General features: G+C 47.3%; 1 long non-coding RNA gene across 1 annotated transcript; it reads right to left on the reverse strand.

Annotated features, from left to right (window-relative positions):
* Window positions 1-86: 86 nt before the first annotated feature.
* Window positions 87-16,887, reverse strand: LOC146892039 (uncharacterized). Its single transcript, XR_015004964.2, has 3 exons — window positions 16,607-16,887; window positions 2,328-2,377; window positions 87-453 (listed from the first exon to the last, which is right to left on the reverse strand). It is a non-coding gene; the product is annotated as an uncharacterized LOC146892039 (long non-coding RNA).
* Between the last annotated feature and the right edge of the window lie 9,307 nt (window positions 16,888-26,194).

The following is a 26,194-nucleotide window of genomic DNA, read 5'->3' on the forward strand; positions in this document are numbered from 1 at the left end:
AAGGGGTTGTCCACAGCAGAGATGCTCAGACAGCAGCCTGCAAGGTTACTTCATTCACAGGTAAGAAGCAGACAAAGAGAGAAAAGCAGGGCTTACACACCAGAGCTTTATTTCCTTATAGCAGGAAGAGGTCTCTGGTCATAGCAGGTAAGTTTACTGTACTGCGGAGCCACTCCCCATGACCTGTCTATCTTCTCTCTGTGCCCGAGTATGGTCGTTCTTCTGTATCTCACTCAGTCCATCTTACAAGAACATGCATTGTATTCAATCACAGCCTGTGATGGCTGTTGGTGGCGTCTGCTTGACCCTCCGGGTGGAAAAGGAACTCCCAGTTGAAGAATTGCCTTCAGCAGACTGGCCTGTGGATAAGTCGGGAGAGGCATTTTCTTGATTAATGATTGATGTGTGAGGATCCAGCTCACTGTGGGCAGTGCCATCCCAGGGCAGATGGTCCTGGTTATATAATAAAGGTAGTTAAGCAAGACATGGAAAGCAAGCTAGTAAAACAGCACTTCTCCATGCCTCAGTTCCTGCTTCCAAACTTCTGCCTTGAGTTCATGCCCAGACTTCTTCCCCTAGTGATGAATTGTGACCTGAAAGTCATAAGCTAAATAAACTCTTTTCTCCCCTAACTTGGTTTTTGTCAGTGTTTTTATCAAAACACTAGAGAAGTAAACTAGAACGTAACCCAACCTGGTGATGTTATTTTAACTTACTCTCTTTAAAAGGCCTGTCTCCGGGCTGAAAAGATGGCTCTGTGGTTAAAAGCACTGGTTGCTCTTCCAGAGGACACTGGTTTGATTGTTAGAACCCACACAGCATCTGTAACTTCAGATCCATGTGCACCAGGCAGGCGTGTGGTGCAAGAGACATATTTACAGGCAAAAACATAAATACATTAATTTAAAAAATAGTAAATAAAAGCTTCGTCTCCCTGGACAGTGGTGACGCACACCTTTGATCCCAGCACTCGGGAAGCAGAGACAGATGGATTTCTGTGAGTTCGAGCCCAACCTCGTCTACAGAGTGAGTTCCAGGACAGGCTCCAAAACTACACCAAAAAACCCTGTCTTGAAAAGCAAAAAAAAAACAAAAAACCAAAAACCAAAACCAAACAAACAAACAAAAAAGCCTTATCTCAATCTCATATTCTGAGGTACTGTGGGTGGGGTTTCAACATGTAAGTTTGAGTAGCCTCCCAGCTTCAGATACCAGTGCCTTCTTGCCCTGTAAATCGCTTTTCCATAGACAGAGCTCTAGGAAAGAAAATTAGTGGGACCAGGGACAGTCCCCAGCTGTGATTGAGCTGCCACTAAAGGCTCTCCCTCCCCTAACCTAAAACCCAAACCCTTCCCCAAAAACTCTCCCCTGGGCAGATCCTGGTCTCCATGGTTGTACGACCCAACCCTCATGACTCTGATACCCTTCCCTGCCCAGGGTTGCTGGGAACCTATCAGGGTTGCCATGGGGTTGGTGGCCCCAAGATGAACTCAAGAAGACCTTGAAGTTGCATACAATTCCTTACGCATTGGTGTAGGTGGGTCTTCTGTATTTCTGTTGCTTTCATTGGTTAATTAATAAAGAGACTGCTTGGCCTGATAGGTGAGAACATAGGTGGGTGGAGTAGACAGAACAGAATGCTGGGAGAAAGAAAGCAGGGTCAGAGAGTTGCCCGCCATAAAGCTGCCAGGTCAGACATGCTGAATCTTTCCGGGTAAGCCACGAGCTTGTGGTGAGACACAGATTATTAGAAATGGGTTGAATCAAGATGTGAGAATTAGCCAATAAGAGGCTACAGATAACGAGCCAGGCAGTGTTTAAATGAATACAGTTTCCGTGTAATTATTTCGGGTAAAGCTAGCCAGGTGGTGGGAGCGCAGCCGGCCGTCGCTCCTTCTACAATGCATTGTGCAAAAATTAGGGGGCCCTCCTCCTGCTGGCAGTCAGGGTCATTAGCCCCTGAGGGAGAGAGACTCTCCCACTCTCTGGTCTCTGGATACCAGCCACCAAGGCCCCAGCTGTAACTCACAGGTCCAGAGAACCTTCCCCACTACCGGGGCCGCTAGCTCTGGAGAGAATCCACACTGGCAGGGAAGGGAAGTGGAACCCACAGAGAGACACCCAGGTGGTGAGAGCATTCCTGCCTCCACCCCACTGCTCCTCAATCCCTACACTAAGGTTCCGGGCCTTGAACTTTAAAGACCTGGACTTCGGATCTCTCCAGAGCTCACTGACTGTAAGGGTATCAGTATGTTGTTCTGTTTCGTCTATTCTTCCCCTGCAGAACATTCTTACGGAGAGAACAGCCCTAGTGTGAACTTACTGACCTGTTCAGGCGTCCATTGGGGAAGGACCATCACGGCAGAAATACCGACAGCTGTGGAGATATGAAATCATGGCAATCATGAATGACCCTAGCTTAGAAGAAAAAAATATAGTGGAACTGACGAAAACAATTGAGAAGAAAGACTTAATGTAGAAAAAAAAATCAGAAGCATCAGCAGGATTTCACTTTTAGGAAAAATCTGATAGTTAACAAGAGTTGTCGAGGATGTGAAGAAATTGGAAGCCCATGCCTTGCTGACAGGAATATAAAGTGAGTTCTGGATGCTTTTAGAGCCAGCCTGGCTGTTCCTCGGGAGGTGGAAACCATATGGTCTCGTACCATCTTCCCCAATATGTCCAAAGTAAATGAAAAGATGTGCTCACAGACAAACTTGCGTGCACAAAGTGGCTTCGTTTGTAGTAGTCAAAAAAGTGAATGCTATCCAAAGCATCGACTGTGAGTGAGTAAATAAAATATGCCATCCCTATAAAACAGACTCATGTTAGGAATAAACCTTGGCATTATTGAGCCTCTAAGGCACCGTAGTGTGAAAAAAATCAACTGCAAAAGACTAGATGTTGTACCATCCTGTTTCTGTGGCGTGTCTAGAGTAGGCTAACCTGCAGAGGCGGAGTCGTCATAGTTACTGAGGCCTTGAGAAGAGGGAATGGGGTGGCTGCGGATGAGCATAGGCTTTTCTCTTTCAGACTGGTTATAGGAGTCATTTGGGGTTCACAGCAAACACAAGAGGGAGTTACAAAGAGTCCCCTTAAATTCTCTGTCCCCCACACATAGCTTTATATTGCTGACACCAGCAGACTGGTCCGCGTAGGGCCACCAGTGACTGCCCTGATTGACAGGTCACCTGGAGTCTCCAGTTCACAATATGGTTTACTCTTTGGACTGTGAAGCCTGTGGGTTTGGACACATGAAAAATGGCACAGGTCCCCCTAGTACAGGGTCATCTGGAGTAGTTTACCGGTCTGGATATTCCATATACTCTGTCCATTCACCCTCCTGTCCCCTACTATCCCACCAGTCTCCCTACTATCTCCTCTGTCTTTTGCCTTTTCCAGGATATATGCTTAGAATCACCCTGAGATATCTCTGGGAGGTGATAAGGAACTTTCTAAAATTGATGATGGCACTGGTCGCCCAGTTCTGGGCCTATGCCAACACCCACTGAGCCATGAACATTTAATCAGCAAATCATATGGGCAGCCTACAGCTTAGATCTCAATGAAGTTGTCAAAAAGAAAAGCAGGCAGAAGATATGGAGCCCCAGCCCAATATTGTATGTGAGTTGGGGGCAGGGCCCACATCCAAGGTCATGCACAAGCTCCTACAGACCCAGGAGCTAAGCTTCAGCAATTACTATATACATATCAAAGTTGAGTGTGACCTGTGGGCAAGAGAACTTTGGCCACCAGCCTGCTGGCATCAGGGATGTGCACGAAGTGTTAAGCTCAGGGCCAGATATGCATGTGGCCTCGGAGAACACTGAGGCTTGTTAAACTCTTATCTCGTTCCATGTCACCTGAATCAGGCCCCTTCATCTTTCTAGCTTCTACACCGTGCGCACACAGAGAACCACACCATGGCAATCTGTGAGCGGATTTGGACTTCTTTTCATGATAAGGGATAAAGAGGATTTCTTGTTAAGAAGAGTATTGAAGCCGTCAGAAAACACTCTATTTGAGGAGGACAGGGAATGGCAGGGAGCCTTCTCCATCCCTACAAAAATCGCAACAGCCACAAGGCTTCACCCTATTGATGGATGAGAGGAGTGGTTGGGTCTCTGTTGTAGGGGGCCTGTTCGGCGATCTGTGAGATAGGCCATAGTAATGCGAGCCTCTGCCTGCCACTGGGTGCCAGAAGACCTGGCCAAACATCCCTGTCCAGGTTTAGCTTTAATTATCTACCTGACACAGCCTTGAGTCATCTGAAAACGGAGCCTCAGTTGAGGGATTTCTTCGATCAAATTGGCCTGTGGACATGTCTGGTAGAGATAATCTTGACTGTTAATTGGATTCCTTGGAGGACATATTGAAACCAGAGCCCCTTCTGTCTTTCTTTTTGCTTCCCAGCTTCCAAATAGCAAGCACCTTTGCTCTTCCACATGCTCCCAACATGAGGTACTGCCTCACCATAGGCCTAAAGGCCATGAAAACAGCCTCCCTAGACAGAAGCCTCTAAGGTATGAGCCAAAATAAGCGTTCCCTTTCCCTAAGTTGATATTATCTGATATTAGCGTCAGGCCAACAGAAAGCCGATGAAAACCCCCACCCTAAAGTTTTATAGGTTGAAATAATACTTATTGTGATGTCCTGAGAAGAACTGAAACTTAGTCTGATTATGGCCATTAGAGGTGAGGCCTACAGGAAGTAGTGATTGGGCCTAGACAGAGTCCTAGGGTGGTAGCCCCACAATTGAACTCTGTGGCTTTAAATGACACCTGTATGCACACACATTCCCTGTTTCTTGCCACATGGTGTCATGTGCTACCTCAGAATTCTGCCAACAGGAAGGTCATCACCAATGGTGACATCTTGGCCTTTAACTTCCTGAAGAGGCACCAAAATAAACCTCTTTTGCTTAGTTACTCTGTCTGTGATCTCTAGCTATTAGGTAAAGAAAAGAGAGCAATGCACATCTCCTAATTTAAAAAAAAGGGGAAAAGATTAAAGATTGAACTCTTGAAGAGCTAAATTCAATAGCCTCCCTCATGTGAAGAGTTCACACTCGTATTTAATCAATACACAGTATGTGGACCGTAGCTCGCTACGGTATAGCAGTGAATTCTAAATGTGCACATGTCTGTTGCCCCATCGACTGCTTCCGCCTTTCAAAAAGCTGAAAAACTAGCTGGGTGGTGTGGCGTAGACTTTTAAAGACAGGTGATCTCTGTGAGTGTGAAGCCATCCTGGTCTACAGAGTGAGTTCCAGGACAACTAGGGGAGTTAGACAGAGAAACCCTGTCTCAAAAAACCTAAAGAAAAAAAAAGGAAGAAAGAAGGAAGGAAGGAAGGAAGGAAGGAAGGAAGGAAGGAAGGAAGGAAGGAAGAGAAACTGGTTCCTAGGTTAATCAGGTTAATCATATGTGTGTGAGCCTCGGAGTCGGAATGTTACCCCTTCTTTTCTAGTTACTATCACTACTGCAAGAGGCATTCAAGATCAGAGCCTGCTCTCTAGTTCCAGAAACAAATTCACTGCTCAATAATAAGGAAATCAAGGCTCTAATACAGCCATGCCTTAGAGTTTGACCAGACTAGACTGAGCGCAGGGAAGAGGCCAAACATGTTCTTCTGTCACCAGCCTTCAGTGGACAGAGTCCTCCAGTCCCATCAGAGATGTGCAAGTGGATGGCACGTGACCAGTGACTTGGTATCTCAGCAGAAATAAAAGTCCCTCTGTCCATGCCTAATTTTCTAACTTCTGTAGTTTAAGAACATTCTCCTGCCAACAGAATTCATGAGAACTCGATTAACTCTTGTCTCATGGAGAAGGCACAATTTTCTAACTTCTAATATAATTCATGAGACCTCAATCAACTCTTGCCTCATGAAAAGGAGGCAATAGAGGCTCATACTCCTGAACACCTTCCTCGACAGCACTTAATCATGTATCCCAAATGCTCCCTCCCCCCGAGAAACAAAGGGAACCTCTTGAGTTTCACTCAGTGCCAAAGACTCCCCCACCTATCTGCACGACAGGATACCAACAGCTTTACATTCTGCTTAAAGTGGCAGAAGATCATAGAACATGGTAACTTGATGGCATGGTTCATTTATCTCTGTGTAAAGGGAATACATACACACACACCACACACACACACACACACACACACACACACACACACATACACACACACCACACACACACACACACACACACGTGTTCGGGACTACTGTGAGCATCCAGTAGTTACTAAAACTTGGTCATTCATCCGGGGCCTGTCTCTGCCGTCCCTAGCAGATGGCAGCCCTCCTCTTCAGGTTCTGAAGTGTCAGCATATAGGCTGGGGAAATTATAAAGAACAGAGATTTATTTGGCTCTTGCCCCTGGAGTCTGGACAGAGCAAGAACGTGGTGCTGACACATGCCAAGGACCTCGTGCAGCCTTTAGCCAGGCTGAAGGACAAGTAAGAAAATGCAGGACAGACAGAGAGTCCTTTTATCAGGGACGCGCCCACTCCTGTGGGGACAGGATAAATACATTCACAGGGAAGGAACCCTTGTAACCTTGTCACCTCTGACACGGTCACATGGCATAAAAATGTCAAATGAGTGTCAGGAAGCACATTCAAACTGAAGCTGGGCCTCTTAGAAATCTCACCAAATATTTGCTTTGTTCTATAATAAATATAGTTCAAATTGTAATTATCAGGCTGGAGAGATGGCTCAGTGGTTAAGAGCGCTGATGGATCTTCCAAAGGATCCATGTTCCATTCCAGCACCCACATGGTAGTTAGCAACTATCTGTAGCCCCAGCTCCTTTCCTGCCCTCCATGGGGAGCACACAAACATGGTACAGAGGCATACATATTACAGATAAAACACCAATACACATTAAAAAAATTAAAATAAGCATTATTATCTGGTTCTCTCCGGTACGAGGAATGCTGGGAAACGCCCCTCCTTTAGTTACATACCCAAGTGAAGACCCTTCAGCTGTTGCCATGAAGATGGGAGGATGTGGACAGGGGGCAGTATTCTGCAGCTGCCACTATCATGGCTACTGTAGCTGACCCTAAACCACATGCTCATGAATGTCGATTGATATACCACATTCTTAGAGGGCAATGACACCTGAGAAAACCTTAAGAGAATCCAGAAGAGCCGTTTTCAAAGTGCTTCAGAAAGCAGGACTAGAACAATGGTTCAAAGATTAAAACTATATGTACTGTTTTCTCTGAGAACCCAAGTTCACTTCCCAGCTCCCAGGTCAGGCGGCTCACAATTGTTGGTAACTCCATCTCCAAGGGATCTGATGCAGCCTCCTCTTTTGGCCTTCATCCCAAGAAGGCCACATGCATGCACCCTCACATGCACACACACACACACACACACAAACATGAATAAAAATAAAATATTTCTAAAGTGAAGAATATGGCCATTCTTGATTTACCAGCAAAATCACATCAAGTGTGATTCATAGAGATTTTGCTCAGGGTTAGGCTAAGGCAGATAACACGACTTCTGCTGGAAAGTGAAGAAATTAATACAGATGAATGGAGGGTACAGCAAATTTTAAAATGGTATTCCAGATGTCTGGGTGGGGAGCACTGGCATTTGGCTTAATGAACCTGTCCCTAGAGAAAACTAAGGTTAATGGGGGAGACCCAGCTTGCCCACATCCCCACATCATCACAGTGGTCAGTTTGATAGCATCGTCCTTCCAGCCGCAGAGAATCTCCCTAAGACAACACTGGGGAATAACTGTGGTGCACATCCCAGTATCTGAGATAAAATCCTTTCTTTAAAAGTATGACTTCTAGATATGACTATTTTTTCTATATATACAAGCATAGTCCTTGATAGAAACACAGTTAGAGGTCCGATGTAGTAACCAGTAGTGTCTCAGGAGGCTCTAAGATCCCTAAGGATCCTGATGTCGACAGAGAATACCTCACACTAACAGCCAGTTCACAAAAAGCCTTCCCATGTCCTTCAGGCCCGAGTTTCACAACCATGGTGACTTTTAGCAAGCATTTCTGAGAAATGGAAGACAAGCTTGTGAAACAGTGCATCAGTAACAGAAGCCAGTGACATGAGTCCAAGAGAAACGATGGGAATGATAGTACACATGAGGGAGCTCACACAGCCTTCTTTGGAAGTAGAAGCTTGTGAGCCTAGAGGCAAATATGTGTCAGGTATATGCAAATTTATAAAAACATATGCAAATTTCCTCCTAAGCCTCAAAGGAGGAAAATACAACCATATGTATTTTTTCTTTTTGGGTGGAACTGTAAGACAGGGATCAAACTCAAGGCCTCAAGTTTGCTAGGCAAGTGCTCCAAGGCTAAGCTAAGGCTTGCCTTGAAGCTCTTTTCTTCAAACTAGACTATAACTCTCTTGTATGTCATTTTGTTGCAGTGTGTGGCCTCACCAACATGTTCTCCACCGAGATACAAAGTATTTCAAACTTCAGAAGGTCACAGCATTCAAAGTCAGTCACACATTCAAGTGACCCCCAAAGGACACAGATTGTCCAAGTTCCTCTGTCGAAGGAACACTGGACACACTCCTAGCCAGCGAAAACTCTAACCTCAGAATTGATTAACAATATAAGATTAGGGTCCCTGCATCTGTGATGTCCCTGTCTGTACAGAGCTGGCTGTGAGCCACCCACTTTGGAGGAGAGAGAGGTGACAAGTGATCAAGGTCTCTTGGCCTCCAGAGTGACTGGAACTTACAGACAACTCTGTTTTTATCCAGGGCGATGGATTCCCCCACCAGAGCATCCTCCCTCCATGCGAGTAGGAGAGAGGGCAGGAGGGAGACAGCAGATGAGGGTGAGAAGGAAGTAGAACAGAAACAGGACACTGCTCCTGTTTCAGCTAACACTTTGCGTTCAGTATATCAATTTAGGGGGGAAAAAGCCCTACAGACTTAAAATAGCCTAAACTAATTATGCACAGGGAATATGTAAGATGATCTGATGCCACTTGGCCTCTGGGTACTGCCCTGCTGGAGTTCTGCAAGTGATGTGTTGCAAATAAAGCCTAAACATAAACACAGAACTGGAGTAAGGGATGATGGGGAAGAGAAAAGCTGGTGCATCTCTACCACGCGTGCATACCAACAGATGAGCCAAGATGGGGATGACCTCAAACTCATCTGTGATCGCCATCCTGGGTTGTCAATTTGGCTACACATAGAATTAACTAAAACTTAAGCCGCTGGGCACACCTCTGAGGGACTTTTTTTTTTCTTAATTAAATCATTCCAAGTGGGAAGACCTACTTTTAATCCAGATCTTTTGGAGTTGGAAGAAGCACCTTTAATCCAGATCTTTTGGAGTTGGAAGATGCACCTTTAATCCAGATCTTTTGGAGTTGGAAGATGCACCTTTAATCCAGATCTTTTGGAGTTGGAAGATGCACCTTTAATCCAGATCTTTTGGAGTTGGAAGATGCACCTTTAATCCAGATCTTTTGAAGTGGGAAGATTCACCTTTAATCTGAACCACACCTTTTGTTGGCAGCCTCTATAAAGGACATGGGATAAGGAGCCTTGCGCTCTTTGCCTCTTGTTCTTGCTCTCACTGACAAATCCATTTCTTCATTGGCATTAGAGCCTACTTCTTTGAGATTCTTGCATACACTGAAGACCATCTGAGACATCCAGTCATGTGAACTGAACAACTATGGGATTCTCAGATACACAGTCATTCTTGAACTAGCTGGACCACAATCTTTAAGTCATTCCAATAAATTCCATATGTAGATATGTATATGTGTGTTCATTTTTAAGTTCTGTTCCTCTAAAGAACCCTAATATATCAAAAGAACCCTAATATATCAATTGTTCTATTATGTAAATCTTGAAAAGATTCCCAGATGGATTCAAGATACATCATTACATCAGGGCCTACTTTTGACCACCTCCAAGGGAATTGCTCATGCACTAATTTGCAGGAAGGGGGGCAAATTTGGCCTTTGTAGCATGCCTGGACTATCCCCAGTCCCACCACTGTAGTTTCTGCACTCTGTCCTGCAACAGCTGCTGAGACCATACTGACTCATTCAGATCAGGCATGGTTTCAGGCCCAGAATAATTCTTGCCTTTCCCTAGTCTCTTGGTAGAACCCCTCTGTCCATCTTCTTCCTCTTAACCAAATAGGACAGGAAATATCACACACACACACACACACACACACACACACACACACACACACACACACACACACAAACACACAGCATTGAGATGTTCTATTCCAAGTGTTAGGGGGCCTGCAAATATGTCTGGGAGGATTAACTTGATTGCCTTAGTTGAGGAGGGAAGTCCTGCCCACTCTGGGCGGCACCATTCCTTTGGAAGGGGATTCTAAATTGCATAGATTGGAGACATCTGAGCACAGGCTTTGCTCTCCATTCCTGATCCCAGCTTAAGTTCCCTGGAACCCTTAAGCTCCTTCTGCTGTGACTTTCCTGCTCTAATTGCCTGAAACCCAGAACTGTGACTGGAAATAAACACTTCTTCCCAAGTTGTTTTGTTTTTGTTTTTGTTTTTGTTTTCATGATATGTGATTGCAACGGCCAGAAACAAAACGAAGACACTCCCTAAGCCTGAAAGTGTGGAAAGCTTGATGCAGTTTTGAGCTATACGCTAAGAGCATAGTTGCACGTCACGAGAGACTGGAAGCCAAAGAGTGGGTGAGTCAGTGATGGGGCTGTAAGTGACAGTAAAGTCAATATGACAGTGACGTGAACAGAACAGGAGATTTCTGGCATCACACATCAAATCACGCTGGAGGCAGACAGTCTACAGCTCATGAGAAAGCTGTATAAAGTTGCCAGGGACTGGGAGCCTGCCCTGTTGTGGCTGCTACATAGATCCTAGATGCCTCACCTAGCCACAAGCATGGGCAAAGTAGCTCCTCTCCCACCAATGTATCCTTCCCCTCCTGTGTTTAAATACATTTGAAATCTCCAGACACTGTCTCAGATCAGAGACGTAGCTCGGTTGGTAGAGAGCTTGCTTAGCATGTGTGAAGCCCTGGGTCCAGCCCTCAGCACTGCATGGACAGAGTATGATGGTGGGCACCTGGACTGTGAGCACTTGGAAAACAGAAGCAGGAGAATCAGAAGTTCAAGGTCATCCTTGGCTAGGTAGCAACTCTGAGTCCATCCTCGGTACCTCAGATTCTGTCTCATAAAGAGAAAAAGAAGATGACCAACTCTCTGACCGCTAAAACCTGGGGTCTATTCCTTTGTCCTTAAATCCAAGTTGACTAGTAGAATTTGGCAGACATGTCCTTGGACAAATGACAGATTTTGAAAGCCTGAGACCAACCATTGTGCTGTGAGAAAGCTCGAGAGCATGGGGGAGAGTGGGGTACTTCAGGGAGAACTGGGGACCCCACGAAACCTTCAGTGACCAGTAGAAAACAGCAACATTGGAGTTATGCAGAAGAAAACAGCTTTTGTTTGTTTGCTTAGTGGCTGGTTAATTTCTGTGACAGTCTCGCTATGGGTCCCAAGATAGCCGCTGATTTGCAGCATCCTTCCGCCTCTGCTGTATTTACAGTGGCTACATCGGGCTGTAACTATGTACAGGCCGGGGGGTATCTCTACCCATGAAGCCAGGTCAACAGCCCTTCGGTACACAGCCCCAAAGCAAGTTCCCAGACTTGCCAGCCAGTTGTCACCAATCCCATGCAGAATGCAACCTCTGGGTAATGGTGAAATGCTCTTCTTCACTTAAAGAAATACATCTGCACTATTGCTGGTCCCGCTTTACCCTTTCCACCTGGAAGGTTCCCCAGCTCTCTCGGCACGGTTTTGTTCCGGAATATCTGGAGACTGCCTTTCCAGAGGCACATCTGGGCTCAAGAGAACTCGCTTCAAGGATCTCAGACTATTCGTCTTTCCAGTGCAGTTGGAAAGAGCCTGAAGTTCACCAGCCAGAACCACCCCCTGGCTCTGCAGAAGACAAACACCCTCCTTGGCCCACATTTTGGGGGGGAGCTTCCTTATCCGGAGTTAACAGGGCTCAAGGCTGGAACAGCACACAGAAGGGCAGATAAAGGCTCTGTCATCTCCCGTGGCTTGGGGGAAGTTCCTGCTTTATGTGCTTGCTGATTTACTGAAGAGGGAACCACAGGGCTAGAACTACGTGCCTACTCAGTTAAGTAGCCAAGTGGGGAAGTGGCTCTCTATGAACAGACAAGAGGGAGGAGGTTGGCACTGCTCCTAAGAGTTGGTGCTAAACAGAAATGAAGGTGAACGTTTAAAATAATCATTTCGTGCTACAAAAACTTTTTGTTTCACTTCTTAAAAAAAAATTTACAATTGTGTGTATGTGTGTGAGGATGACCTTGAACTTCTGATCCTGCTGTCCCACCTCCTGAGAGCTGGTATTATTGTAGGCATGTGTTGTCTTGCCCAGTTTGCTCAATGTTAGGGACCAAACCCAGCTTGCATGCTAGGAAAGCACTCTACGAAATGAACAACACCCCAGCCCTCTTCTATTCTTTAAAACAATATATTTTTATTTTATGTGGGTGGGTGTTTTGCCTGCACTGTGTGTGTGAAGTGTCCAGAGGCCAGAAGATGGTGACAGATCCACTGGAACTGGAGTTGCAGGAGGTTGTTGGTTTTCATGTGGATGCTGTGGATTGAACCCAGGTCCTGTGAAAGAGTAGCGAGTGCTGTTATCCACCGAGCCATCTCTCCAGCCTGCATCCCTCCCTCAGCTCTTTTTCCAATGATCAGTTTGCTTTTATTTTATGTGCATTGGTATTTTGCCTACAGGTATGTCTGTGTGAGGTTGCCGGATCCCCTGGAGGTAGAGTTGCGGGCAGTTGTGAGCTGCTATCTGGGTGCTGGGAAATGAACCGGGTCCTCTGAAAGAACTTCCAGGGTTTTTAATCACTGAGCCCTCTCTCCAGCATCCCCCCCCCATCAATTCCTAACACTCATCCCCCCCTGAGTCATCAGTAGTTCAGACCTTAAATGTCTATCTGCCTGTGAGCTTCCCTGTGACTAGAGATTGTCAGAGGGAACAGTGAACATTATCTCACACCCCACAATTACAATGCTGGGGATTTCTTTGAGACTCTGCCTTATTTAACAAGCATCACCATTAAGGTGTTACTCTAATTGGAGTCACTGAGTGTTTTCCATCTTAAACTCCAGTATTTTTAGAATACATTTTTTAAGGCTTGTTACTTTTCTGTCTGCTCAACCAACATTTTGGTATATGTCCCTTTCTGTCCCCTAAAATACTTAGAAAAGGTTCAAACAGAATTCACCTGGTTAATCTCACCCTGGTTTCTTCTATTTATGTATGTGTTCATTGTCTGAGAGAGACAAGGTTTCTCTATGTAGCACAGGCTGGCTTTGAACTCGGGTTCCTCCAGCCTCAGCTTCCTCAATCCTTGGGTTACAGGCACTCGGCTCCATACGCAGCCTGAATGCTCTTAGTTTGACGACTCTCATATCATCGACCGCAGTGCTCACTCAACCCAGGAAACACATTTTTCAGAAAGTATTTACTAATTTGTCACAGCAAATAAAGTAAATATAGCATTTCCCTTTACACAGACAGGCTTAAGAAAGATGGATAGGAGATCCCCAAGGCTCTCAAGAAGGAACATATAGATTCCATCAGGATGAAGACCTCTGGGGAAATGGAATGGAATGAAGAATCCGAGAAGAGAAAAGGGAACATGGGAGACTCCTGAATGTCAACAAGATCTGCCCCTGTCATCTAAAGCGTGGTGGGTTTCAAGTCACCATGACTTTGGATGCCCTTTGGCTGATATTTTAAAAGATCTTTACTCTAAATCTTTACTCTAGCAGCATTTCTTTCTCGTTGCGACAAAATATCCACCCTCTGCAACGGTTTAAAAAGATGATATAAAAAGGTTTCAGATATCGACCTCTAAGTGACAAGGAAGGTTTTCTTAAAATGTCTCCTTTAGGAGTCGTGCAAGTAAACAACATCCTTGAACAGCACTGTTGAGAGAGAGAGAGAGAGAGAGAGAGAGAGAGAGAGAGAGAGAGAGAGAGTGGTCACATGGCCCCAATTCAGTAGGCAGGACGAGCGCTTGCCTTTGTGTGCTCACAGAGCCTGCCGCATGGGTGGAGAAGCACCAGCGCGGTTCCTTGTGTGTGAACACAGATTTCTATTGATGAGTCATAATTTTATCCTGAGCTATATGTTTTTATTATTTTAATAAATAATTTTTCTGGGCCAACCCAGCCTATTTATTTATTGACCTATTTATCTATTTATCTATTTAGCTGAGGGTTATATACAGGCTGCAGAGGCTCTACCACTGATCCACATCCATAACGGCTTTCTTTAACATTTTTATGTTGTGTGCTATGAATGTTTTGTTTGCACGTAAGCACGTGCACCACATGCTTACCCAGTGCCCATAGAAGCCAGAAGAGGGTGTCAGATCCCCTAAAACTGGAGTGACAGACAGTTATGAGCTGCCATGTGGGTGCTGGGAACTGAATCTCGTGTCAATCATAAGAACCGGCATGTTCAGAGAAGTGAGGAAATTTACCTACGAAGAGCAGTCAGTGCTTTTAACCACTGAGCCATTTCTCCAGGGCCCAGTTTTATTTTCTCAAAGAGAAATGAAGGAGTCCTGAGCAAGGAGGGGATGGGGGATGGGAGATAGCCTTCATGGGACAGAATGAGGTCATAGAAGGCCCAAGGGCTCACCATTTGAAGAAGATGCCATGGATGTGAGTGGAAGGGAGCACTCTCAAATGGTCCAGGGCATCTGGCGCCAGGTCTGTGTGAGTCCATGCCAAAGACCCAGTGCCAGGGCTCTACTTCCAAGAAATTTTCTCTCCAGTAGATACTCAGGAGGAAAAAACACCAGGATGAGCCAGGAGTGGTACATGCATGTAATCTCAGCACTCGGAAGACTGAGGTAGCTCAAAACCAACCTGGAGTTATATGATGATGCCTTGTCTCAAAAAAACTCACAGGTACCGGAGGGACAGCTCAGAGAGTGAAGAGACTGCCGTGCAAGCGTGAGGATCTGAAAGAGCCTGTCTCAAAACACAGGGCAGACAAACAGTTGAGAAAAACGTCTTGACATCGGCCTCTGGCATAGGTGGGTGCGTTCATAGCTACAGTGATAAAACACCTGTACTAAACAATGGATAAAGAGGAATGGCTAATTCATGGTTTCAAGCCACAGTCTTTGGGTCTGTGGCAATGTGGCACATTCTGGTGGGAGCTTGTGGCAAAGAACACTTGTTCACTTCAGGCTGTCTAGAAGCAGGGCATGGGTAGGGTCCTAGCAACCCACTGAAGGACACTCCCCCAGTGACCTAACTGCTTCCCATTAGACTCCACCTCTTAAAGCCTCTAGACTCCATTACCTCCCAACAGCGCCATGGGATCTGTGGACTGGATTTTTATTGTGGCCTTTGGGGGATATTTCATACCTAGCCTGTCCCAGGTGCTATGACCTCGTTGAGTATCATGTCCCCCACCAACCTCCTCCACTGTTCCCTGCTCTCTAGCCCACTCCCTGCTGATGAAGGATGGCTTATCTTCACTCTCATCTTTCTGCAAAGATGTGTTTGTGTTTTCTCCCCCTGTTTACAGTGTCCCCTTAAGCTCATGGTTTGAAGCTTGCCTCATTGTTTAAAGGCTGTGGAGCCCTTAGGTGGTGGGCCCTGGCTGGAAGAAGTTGGTTACTAAGGATAGGAGTTTGAAAGTTATTCCAGCATGGTCTCTCCACTTCCCATTCCAGGACAAGCCATGACCTGGTCCTGTCACCATGGAGCTGTCCTGTTGTGTCTTCCCTGCTCTGATGGACCTAAATCCTTCTGAAACCACGAGACAAAAAAACAAAAAACAACAACAAAAAAAAAATCGTTCTCAGCCAGGCGGTGGTGATGTGCGCTTTTAATGCCAGCACTTGAGACGCAGAGGCAGGCAGATCTCTGTGAGTTCGAGGCCAGCCTAGTCTACAGAGCAAATTTCCGGACAGGCTCCAAAGCTACAGAGAAACAGTCTCCAAAAACAAAAACAAACAAACAAAACTCTTTCTTTTACAAGTTGCTTCTGCCAATTACCTTGTTTCGGCAACATGAAAAGTAATAACTACACAGGTAAAGATGGATATGCATTATATCTTTCCCCCCTCTTCCTACACACACACACACACACACACACGCACACACACACACACACACACACACACACACACACACACCCCAACACACTGCTGCTTGATCTTTTGGTTTAACAGTACATCTTGGACAAATTTTTCCCAGGACTGCACAGAGAGCAACCTTGCCCATAGCATTTCCCTGTAGGATGTCCATAGCTTATCCATTTTTCTAACAAGGGCCCTTAGATGGCTCCCAGAACTGCAACATTTATCTACATATGATGCTACTATGAGCAACTGGATATGCAACTCTACCACCACAGGTTGCAGACACCTCCGGGAATGAGTTCCCAGAAGAGTCGCCCCACCTTTTATTCCTGGCAAATTCTTACTCACCTTCTGACACCCACAGCCCAAAGAATCGGGCATAAGAAAAGGCATGTCCCGAGAAATGAGGAATCTTACCTGCCTGTGTTCAGTTGCCAGCATCAGCATCAGAGAGCAAAGCCTCGCTTTTTGTTTCTGTAGTCCTATGAGCAAACTGTGTTCAAATACAGGGTTTTTTTTTATTTTGCCATTTGGGGTTGTTGGTGAGTTCTGAGATGGACTGTCACTACACAGCCCCATTCTGTCCTGAACTCCCGGCATCACCCCCACAGCTGGGTTAAGTTTCGGAAGGAACTCAGATGCTCCAGGGCTAGATGAGGTATGCTCTCTCTGAGCACTGGGTGGTGACAGGCAGCACGTGTTCTGTGCATTCTAAGGGCTCATGAGTAGCTTTGTTGGTTTCAGGACACCTGGTAGATCTCAGAGGCAGGACCTCTGCCACATGGTGCCACCACATGTCTAAAGGAAAGCCTTACACATCTGCACACCCTGCACACTGGCTATTCATGTGCTTCTTTCTGACTTCTGGGACATAAACAGTATTCCCCAAGGAGCAAGGAAATAAGGGTTACACAGAGCACAGCCCTCCAGGAGATGAAGAGTTGGGGAAACCATGCGGGCATCCCGGGGAGCAGTGTCTCCTAAAAGATGCTGTGGCTCTTGAGTAGCATGTGTGGGTCTCCAAGCTTGGTGCTTAGTGTGCCCATGTCAAGAAGGGATGGGACTCTTAAGAAGTAATTAGATGATTAAATTCGGATGCCCTCAGAAGGGACCGTTGATGTTGGGGGCGGGGGGCTCTAGTTAGTTCTTACAAGAACAATGTTATGAAGGAGCATCCCCTGAAACTTTCTGGCCTCCTGAGAACCCTCCTACTCAGATGTCACTCTCTTGAGGACCTCTGCAGAGCACAAGCTCCAGCCTTGGACTTCAGCCTCCCTCTGTAAGTAAATCTACCTCCTGTCACGATTTGGTTCCCACAGGCCCATGTGTTGAAGGCATGGTCCTCAGCCTATGGTGCTGCTGGATAGTGATGTGGCCTCTTGGAGGTGGGGCCTAGAGAAAGGAAATAAAGCCTTGGGCAGTGTGCCCTTGAAGAGGACTATGCTTCTTCTCCAACTCCAATTTGTTTTTTTTGTTTTGTTGGGACAGGATCTTACAATGTAACCCAGGCTGACCTCAAACTCACAAATCTCCTGACTTCTTGATGGTTAGATTTAATTGCCAACTCGATACAACCTAGAATAACTTGGGGAGAAGAGTCTCAATGGGGAAATCATCTGCAATGGAATGTCTTACAGGCATGTCTAGAAGGGATGGTCTCCATGAAATTAACTGATTTAGGAAGACCCAGCCCACTCTGGGTGGCACTATTCCCTAGGCTGGGGATTCTTAACTATGTAAGAGTGGAGAAATCGAGGTGATCACAAGCAAGCAAACAAGTGAGCATGCGTGAATTCATTTCTTTCTGTCTTGACCATAGATGTGCTATGACTAGCTGTTTGAAGTTCCTATCTCCACTTCCCCACAATGTGGAATCTAACCTGGACTTGTCAGCTAAAATAAGCCCCCTTGCCACCTAAGCTGCTTTCAGTCAAGGTATCTTATCACCGCAATGAAAATGAAACTAGAACACGCCTCAGCTTCCCACAGGCTGGGAGGACTGGATGTGGAAACCAGCACCTTGAGTATGCTAGGCCCCATCACCGAGACACATCCCCAGCCTCAGCCCATCTCTCATTCTTTGCTCTCCCACCGCCATGAAAACAGATCCACAGACACACACGTGACCCCCACAGGCCCATGGCAATGGGGCCAGACATCCCTCAGCTGAAAACTCTGAACCTGGGAGCCTTGAGGTTGATCACGTGTCACACCTCTCTTTCTAAGATGTTGCTCGGACATTTCATTACGGTACCAGACAATGGATTAAAGCAACGATAACAGCTGGCCTCTGTCACATGCTCTCCACACACCAGCCACGACACCACATCTTTTTTAAATTGACTGTGTTAGGTGAGCACACAAAAGGACGCGTTTCACCATGGCCTCTTCTAACACATGTGCTGTTGCACTTTGTTCTGATCCCCGCCCCCTATTCTGTCTCTAAGTAATTATATTCCTTCACTTAATCCCTGTGTTTGACACAAGCTATATTCACCTGAGAGGGAACCTCAGCTAAGAAAATGCCTCCATCAGATAAAGCTATTGGCAAGCCTGTTGGGCATTTTCTTAATTAGTGATTAATTGATGTGGGAGAGTTCGGCCCATTGTGAGTGGTGCTACCTTGGGTTGCTGGTGGTCCTGGGTTCTAGAAGAAAGCAGGTCAAGCAAGCCATGAGGAACAAGCTAGTAAGCAATACTCCTCCATGGTCTTTGCATCAGTTCCTGCCTCCTGGTTCCTACCTGATTTGAGATCCTGCCATTGTTTCCCTGAATGGACTATGGTTCAGGGTATGTCTGCCAAATAAACCCTTTCCTTCCCATGTTGCTTTTGGCCACGATGTTTCATCACAGCAGTATTGGCCCCGACTAAGCAATCTTGGGGCGATCAAAGCCTCCTCATTGCTTCCACTGTCATCCCTATCTTATCAGTTTGAAAACTGACAAACAGAGAGATTAGTAAAGCTATCCAAAGATACACAACCAGCACAAAGCCAAAGTCAGAGTCAGACAACCTGACTCAAGTCCACACTCCCCATTTCAATGCTGACCTTCTTGGTAATTGTTTTTAAGAGATTTTTATTTTGGATAATGTGTGTATCTGCATCAGGGTTTGCGAAGTGAGCCCAGGAGCCCAGTGAGGCCAGAAAAAGGCATCAGATCTCCTGGAGATGGGGTGAACAGGTAGTTATGATCCACCTACATATAGGAAACCGGTCCTCTTCAGGGGCAGCTTGCACACTTAACTGCTGAGCCATTTCTCTGGGTAATTGTTGACGATTATCTTATAACATTTATTTATATTTCTGTGTCTTTGTGCACATTTTTTATATGTGAGGGTACACACATATGTAGAAGTCAGGCTTGGTGTTTGCATGCAAGCACATGTGTGTGTGTGTGTGTGTGTGTGTGTGTGTGTGTTTACTGTTTGTTAGACATTAGTTAGAAATAGGTTCATCCATATATTTTAGAAACCAAAATTAGAGTAGTTTGCCAAAAAAAACCAAGTCTATAACTTGATCACATAAATGAAAAATAATAGCAGTTCCTGCTTTTTAACAGTGTTTAGACTCCATGTCTTAGCCACTGATCTCTTGCTGTGAAGACACGCCATGACCAAGGTAGCGCTTATAAAAGAAATCATTTGATTGAAGGCTTGCTTATGGTTTCAGAGATTTAGTCAGTCATCATCATGGTGGGAAGCATGGTGGCATGCATGTGCAGGAGAAGTGGCTGAGGCCTACTTCCTGATCGGCAGGCAGAGAGAGAGAGAGTGACACTGGGCCTGGCGTTGGGTTTTGAAACTTCAAAGCCCATCTGCAGTGACACACTTCCTCCAACAAGACCACACCTCCTAACCTTTTCTAATAGTGTCGCTCTGGTGACTAGGCGTTTAAATTTATGAGCCTAAGGGGACAACCCTTACTCAAACCCCCACACCCCATTAACACAGAGCTTCTGTTTCATGGCCCAAATGGGTTGAGCTCCAATCGTCAGACTTGTAGTCCATCCTGAAGCTCAAAGGAAGAAGAATCCCTTTGCTTGAATAGGACTTCCCCGCAGTTGAGCATGATAATTACAATTTTAGTCCGTTAACCTTTAGTTCTTCTCCTGCAGCCACACTTAGTTCCAAAAGGCAGGAAAAAGAGGCCCTTGCTCCAGGAGCGTCCACTAAAAATATAGGTTATTGTTACTAAGGAGGTAAAAATGTGTGTCTCAGAATGCCTATGGCAGATTTTATCATAAGGTGAACAGCACAGACACATGGTGTCCAAGAGTGGGCAGAGCGCTGTAAATGCCCAGCGCACGGTGGAAGCCGTCCTGAGCACACCAGAGGTCTCCGCAGCCTCCTCCTTCCGCTGCACTGAGAGAAGAGCCTGGTGACCATCTGACGTGATCATGAGAGTCCCCACAGATGACTGGCCTCAAGTCAGCCTATTACTCAGAGTGGCTCTCACCTCAAGGCTGCTCTGACCCATGATTCGGATCAGCTATATGCAGCAAGCACCCATGGGGCCCAACACTTGTGTCCCCAGCACTGTTGGGTGCTTCTTCGGCCTTCCCAGCCTGGCTTTGTAGGATCAGAAGGGACTGTGCCCTCCCTCTGATGCCTGGGGGCCTGTGTCTGAAATTGTATCTCTGGTGACCATTGGCTTCTCCACAGCTGCCTCTCTTAGCTTTGCCTCTTCTAACTCAGTGTGCTGGCCCTCACCAAACACAAACTGTCCCCGCAAGGTTATCTTCAGGCCTTGACACGAAGCCTTCAGTTGGAGGTTGACTTCTCATTCCCTGACCCTCTGGGCTCAGGCTCAACTCCACAATGACAGTTATCACTCTCAGTCCATCTAGAAGCAAACCCTTCAGCCCCACCTCCACACAGCCTGCTCAGCAACTCGACACTGTGTCTGTGCCTTCCATCCTGGGCAAATGCAGGGCAGGTTCAAGTGAGGCTTTCTGAGGCACCCCTGCAGCCCTTCCTCTGACTGCCACGGAGTCACTGTGCAGCCTGCTCTACAGTCAAAAGAAAAGCCAGTTCGAGCCAGTTCAGAGGCAGGTCGCACCTACAGTGACACCAAACAAGGCCAGCAAACCCTATGGACCTCATTCTGAGTGACACTTGCTGCTGGAGATCCTCTTGGCAATGGGAGGACTTGCGACAACTTTGGGTGCCAGGACCGGCTGCTGGCAGGAGCCTTTGCTCACTCAGAAGGTAAAACACACTCTAAGGTCTTCTACAAGCTAAACACGCCATGCCCTAGATACAGGTCAGTGTGACCCACTGTCTGCTGTGGTGGCTCACTTCAGGTGTCAACTTTGGCTTTCAGATTAAGAAGCATTCAGAACAAGGCTGTTCCCAGAGGACAGCGTGCACATGTGGGTGAACTGTGGGCACGTGCCCTCACTCTGCTGGGGCTGGCTACCACAGGACAAAGGAGAGAGAGTGGGCCTCTCCCTGACAGCTGGACAGAGTCTGCAGTCCACTGACTGCAGACAGCCGATTCCAGGCTCTGTGACTTTGGACCCCCAAGCTCTCACCACAGTCTCCCTAATTCCCAGAATTTATGCCCCAGGCTGAGAGTGGCACTACCCACGTCCTTGCGCGTAGGCCTGTGGGTACAGGCCGCCATGATCTGACGCTACATCTTGCAGACAGCCTGGCCAAGGACTTCTAGCCACAGCCAGATCACCTGTAAGTCCCTGACAGACATCTGCCCCTGAGAGCCCTGGTTGATGCACCCGCCCCCGAGCGTATCTGCCCAATGCAGAGCAGACCACAACCAGGCCGATCTGCAAAGATGACATTCCTCTGCCCGGACTGCTTCCCTGCTCCTCCTTCCTTGTTTTCCCCCCTCCTTGCCTGCTTCAGACTCTGAAATGACTTCTCTGCCCCTCACAGCAAAAGGCCAAACTCCCCCCACCCCCACCCCCACCAGTCAGGATCTGGTCCGCTGGATGCCCCCTCCTTATCTTCTTTGTCCCTTCTTCATCCTCGCTCCGTCCACATGGTACTGCTCCAGCCTCCAGAGCTGGGCTCTGGCTTTGCCCTTTTTCTGGACGCTCTCCACCAATAGTCCTTCCCCAGTCTTTAAGGGACGTGCCCCCGCCTCCAGGAGGCCTGGGGGTGAGGCAAGGCTGGAATCCTAGGATTTGTCCTCATGCCTGAGTGTGTGCCTAATCTTCTGTACCCAGGCACCCATCCTGGTATGGTGCACAGCTGTTCCGAGACAAAGCCCAGCTGCCCCGAGTTAGTGGAGATGTCTTCCCTCGTCATCCCAGTCGGTGTTTTAAGTCATCCAAAGGTGGCTGAAAGGGACCACAGGATGTGTGCAGCACCTGTGCACGTCCCTGGGTACCAGAGACAGGAGCACTGGCATTCCTTCCCCACCCTGCCTTCTGTGTCCAGTTGTTGCGCTAACTTCCCCTGGGGAGATGTGAACCAACGTCTGCTCACTGCAGTTAGGGCAGCAACCACAGGCCAAGTGACTGTTCCACATGAGTCTAGCTTGGTGAATGAATCCGTTTATTGGGCTTGCTTATAGGAGCGTGGGTGAGAGGTTTCACACAGGACTTCTCTGGAACACCCGTAGCCATTAGAAAGTCTCACCTCAGGATGGGTGAGAAATTCCCCATAGCTATATAAATGGGGCAAAAAATAAAAATAAATAAAAGAGTAAATGACTCTTGAGGCATAAGACATGACACCTGAGGTTGTCCTCTGGACTTCATATGTACAAGCATACAAATGCACATCCAAGTGTGTGCACATGTACACACACACACACACACTGCTTTTTCGAAAGGTTTCCTATGTAGCCTAGGCTGGCTTTGAATGCCGAAGCCTTCTCCCTGTCTCCTGATGCTGGGATTGTAGGTGGGGATCACCATGTTTGGCCTAAAACTTTAAATGTTTTACTTCCCAGCCCTTGAGGACACAGTTGGCTAGGCAGGAGGGAGAATGGCAGGAAGGAGTGGCTCCTGGACGGCCCAGCCTCCAGAAGTGGCTTCTCCTGAGTGGTTTTAAAGGTCACTTGCTGACCCAACCATTGCTGAGACGGAGGAAGCACACTCAGGAAGTGTTATGTAAGTGAGCGTGCACTCACGGCCCCTGTCAGGAGGCCTGCCTTCCGGGATGCCTGATCTGATGCTTCGTGCTGCCCTGTACAGGTTCCCGCCTCAGGATCCCCCAGGACCACAGCTGTGGTCACAGCCTGGCCAGATGACAGACAGTACTGGGAGTCTGTCCCCCACACTGAGCTGACAGCCGAGGACAGGACAGGGTGGCGCCAGCCGCCACCAGCTCGGGACTTTTCAGAGCAGGTACCGTGAGAGCTACCAGAGGACTTGTGACTTTTGTCCCACAGTCAAACTTCAGGATTGCACAAACCACCAGCCTGGAGTGACCTTGTGGGGAAGCACAGAGGAGCCCAGGCTCCCACGCAGACAGGACGTCCACATGGGTACAGAATGCCAGTGTTCTGAGAGCTTAAAATATATCTAAAGAAGGAGCAAGTCCGGCTGGCTGTTCACCTAGAAACCACACTACACAGTCCAATATTCAAAGGGAGCTCAGACATTATAGACGAACCTGTTTGCCCAAGCCCTGCTCTCACAAGTGACAGACAAGCCCAATCCCAGACCCCCCTTTCCACCCACATGGACTTCACTGGCCAATGGCTCTGCAGCCTCCCATTCCTCCTTCTCCTTTTCGCCCTCCTCGTCCCTCAAGGCTGGCCAGCAGGCAGGCCCAAGGCCACCTCATGTCTGTACTAGCCTGACAGCCAGATGGCCTCCTTCATCACCCAGCCTCCTCCGCAGGCTGCATCCCGGACAGACTGGGAGCTGAGTCAGCATCTTAGGAAATTCTAGAACTTACCCTTTTCTCTCCCCGCCCTCACCCCACCCCAGCAAACCCCAAACACCCCAGCTTTAACCTCCCAAGCACTTCTGCTGAGTCTGCACTGGTTTGGGACTCAGTGGATCGAGCCCTTTTTTGCAGTACCCCGCGTCTAAAACAGCGGGCCACCAGGCACAGTGGAGGTGGCTGTGTCCAGCCCACTCTCTGTCATTGTTAGAAAGATTCTGGATGCTTTTGGTAACTCACACAAGCTCGGGAAACAGGAAGAGAACTGAGCGTTGATACCACAGCTGTTTTTCCTCTTCCACCTGGATTATGTGTTTCCCACTCGTGCAGAGAAGCTTCCAGAAGGGTCAGGATGTGGGTGCTGCACACAGATATGGACACCGGCAAAGGTGGAGCTGTATTGCATGGGACACTTTCAGGGTCACTAGGATGATCTTTGATGATATGGACTGACACCCTGCAGATAGCAGACATTGGGCACACCTTGTGAAGCTGCTCCAGTCGGTGTCCTCCTGCCTGGTACCCAGGACACTACATGAGAAAGAAGCAGCCCAAGGCCAGCACCAGGCTACTGTGGGAGGGCAGGAGCGACTTGGTACCATCCTGGGCATCCAAACACAGTGGGCAGCTAGCTTGAATCACTCACACCCAGACTTTGTGAGTCAGGCACGCCTTGATGGCCTGCCAGGTCACAAACAGTCCTCTTCCTCGGGGCCAAGCGGGCCCTGTTTGTGTATCCTATCCTTAGGTCTCTCAAGGCTCCCATTTCCATGGTGGAAAGCATAGGATAAAATGACAACCTTAACTAGAGATGGTGGCTAGCAGCTACCTGCAGGACCCCCTGGGTCGGGGCAGCCGTGATGATGGCGGCCTCAAGTCAAAAGAGCACTCACAGAGCCAGGTCCAGCTCCTGTCTGTCACCTGCTCTCCTCGCTGTCACATACAGAGCGGGAAACAGCCTGCAGACTTCTTTTCTTCCTGAAATCTGGTTAGGCTGGAGTTTAGCACAGCCATGGCTTCTTTAAACAGGTGTTTTGCTGAGGCAGTCCATACTGAGAAAAGATTATGACTCCCTGGTCAGCTCGGCATTCAGGTATGCATATGCACACACACGCACGCGCGCGCGCACACACACGCACGCGCGCGCGCACACACACACACACACCACAGACATATACACAGAGACACATATACACACACATATACATACAGAAACACATACACACAGAGGGACACATACACACAGAGACACACACACAGAGACATACATTGATACATATATACAGAGACATACACATATACTTATAGAGACACATACACACAGAGACACACACACGAAGACACACACACAGACACATACACAGTCATACAGAGACACATATACACACAGAGAGGCACAGAGACAGACAGACAGACAGACAGACACACACACACACACACACACACACACACAAAACAGCAGTTTCTAGCATTTACTTTCTAATTAAATGTAGCAACCCAACGGCTAATCTGTGCCATCAACTGAAATGAGGAATGCCCTGTGAGATCAAGGTCTTGAACTTTGAGATTCTTCTTGACTTTGTTGCCTTTCCCCTCCTAGGACAGCCATAGATCCTTACAAAATGTCAAATCTGGGTCATCTACCCATCAATATTGACTGAACAGTCAAAAAGTTCCTCCCTATTGTATGAGACTCGGTCCTGCTACGGTTGAATGTACTTCCCAAAAGTTCACGGGCTGGAAACTCGGCCCTCAGTTTCACAAGTTCATAGTGTCGGGAGGTGAAGACACTAGAAGGTGGTTAAGTAAAATCAAGAAAGTCGTAATCCCAAGGTGACATTAGTGGCTTTGAAGAAGAGGAAGAGAGACCCATCCCCTCACCATGTGCTGACTTCTGTCAGGTGGCTGAGAAGATGAGACAGTGATTAGCAGTACTTGTGGCTCTTTCAGAGAACACTAGTTCTGTTCCCAGCACCCAAGCAAGGTGACTCACAAGTGCCTGTAAGTCCAGCTGTGGGAACTGACTTCTTCCAAAGGTACCTGCATACATGTGTCATACATACACACTCACACACACTCACACAGCACACACATACACATAAACAAACAACAAAAAGAAAGCTTTAAAAGTACCTTCATTTATT

Source organism: Myodes glareolus, chromosome 14, assembly GCF_982192425.1.
Source record: "Myodes glareolus chromosome 14, mMyoGla1.1, whole genome shotgun sequence".
Lineage (NCBI taxonomy): Eukaryota > Metazoa > Chordata > Mammalia > Rodentia > Cricetidae > Myodes > Myodes glareolus.